Source organism: Apodemus sylvaticus, chromosome 22 (genome assembly GCF_947179515.1).
Source record: "Apodemus sylvaticus chromosome 22, mApoSyl1.1, whole genome shotgun sequence".
NCBI lineage: Eukaryota > Metazoa > Chordata > Mammalia > Rodentia > Muridae > Apodemus > Apodemus sylvaticus.
In genome coordinates, this window is record NC_067493.1 from 4,835,488 (window position 1) to 4,837,360 (window position 1,873).

Here is a 1,873-nt window from a genome sequence, read left to right on the forward strand (position 1 = left end):
GTTTTGTTTCTATATTGTTGAATACACTGAATTCTTATTAAATCCTCTTTGAAAGTCTGGTAGGACTCTACCCTAAAACTCATAGACGTGGACTCACATTGTGGACATATTTTTAATGAATTCTGTTTTCCTTCATGTTTATGTCAGTTTAAGTTGTTTTTATCTAGTTTAATTTTGGGATGTGGAGTATATTGAGCAAGTTAGCTATTTCTTTTAGAATTTCCAAGTTGGTGGAATGCACCCTTTTTAAACTATGTCTTTACTACTCTCTGGGTTTCTTCATTACCTGTTATTTAATCCCCTATTTCCTTTTTAAATTTCATTAATTTGTATATTCTTTATCTTTTAATAGGGATTTGTTTATCTTGTCTAATAAAAGGATCAAAAGACCAACTCCATGTTTCATTAATTCTTTGTATTGTTCTCTTTCTATTTTATCAATTTCATCGCGCAACTTGAAAATTTCTTGATGTCTCCTCCTCGTTTTCTTTGCTCCCTCACTTCTTTTTGTTGTAACCTTTAAAACATGCTGTTAAATTGCCAGCATGAGAGCTCTACATTTTTTTCAAGTAGGCATTTTTTGCTGTGAACTTTCCTTTAGCTCCACTTTCATTTTCTTTGTGTTCCATGAGATTGTGCATTTTGCATATTCATTTCCAATGAACTCTAGAAGTCCCTGATTTCTTCCTTTTTTTGTGTAGACCCATTTTATCTCAAACATTAGTTTGTAGTCAGTTAGCTGACCTCCCTCATCTCTTACAACACTGAGACATCAACAGGTTTTTGGCCCAGATCATATATTTTATCTCATCAGAGAGTGTGTGGTCTCCTGGGTCTGGTGCAATCAAGGACATGTGGAACCCGATTTCTAGGGCCCACACCCTGGGCTGTCTTGTTGCTCTCTGGGATGGAGTTTAGTCCTTGCTCATCAGAAGGCTCCTCTCCTTATAAATGGCCCCCATGGAAATGAGAGGTAGCAATGGCACACCAGCCATCTGTGTCTTGACCCTGGGGAAAAGATAACCTTACCACAGTGAGGAAGGCACACCTAGGTCTATGAAACCACAGGAAATGGACACATCAGCACTGGAAGTGACCATTTGAAGAACAGGAAGTGTCCATGCCACACCCAGAAGTGGTTGTGATGTCACAGGAAGGGACTGGCCCTAAGCAAAAGTGAGTGTATATCACAGGAATTGTCTCAAGTTTTAGAGAAAGTGCCCATGCTATGACCGGAAGTGAACATCACTGTTAAAGGAAGTGGCTGTGGCTTGATACGAAGTGACTGTAACATAAAAGGAAGTGTTGTTACACCACAGGAAGTGGCGCTAATGACTTTAATGTCCTTTCTTATATCTAATGACATTTTCAGAGCTACCAGTTCAGCACCCTGGGCTGACATTCACAAAAGAACAGACATGGAATGCAGTCACTGATAAGTGGATATTAGCTCAGAAGCTCTGAATACCCAAGACACAATTCACATATCAAATGATTTCCAAGAAGAAGGAAGGAGAGGTCCCTGGTCCTGGAAAGGCTTGATGCAGCATTGTAGGGGAATACCAGGACAGGGAAGTAGGAGGGGGTTTGATCAGAGAATGGGCAGAGGGAAAAGGGCTTATAGGACTTTTGGGGAGGGGAGAACTGGGAAACAGAAAATCATTTGGAATTTAAAGAAATAATATAGAAAATAAAAAATTTTAAAAAGAAAACAAAAAAAAGGTCTCACCTTCCCCTTACATAGTTTTGAATCTTTTACCCCAAAGGCAACAAAATATGCTGACATGGGTGTTCCTCTGCCCCGCCTCCCTGCCCCCCCCCCCGGTATAAAGGCAACACATACCAACCAAGTAGAGCATCTTTGAGGTAGACC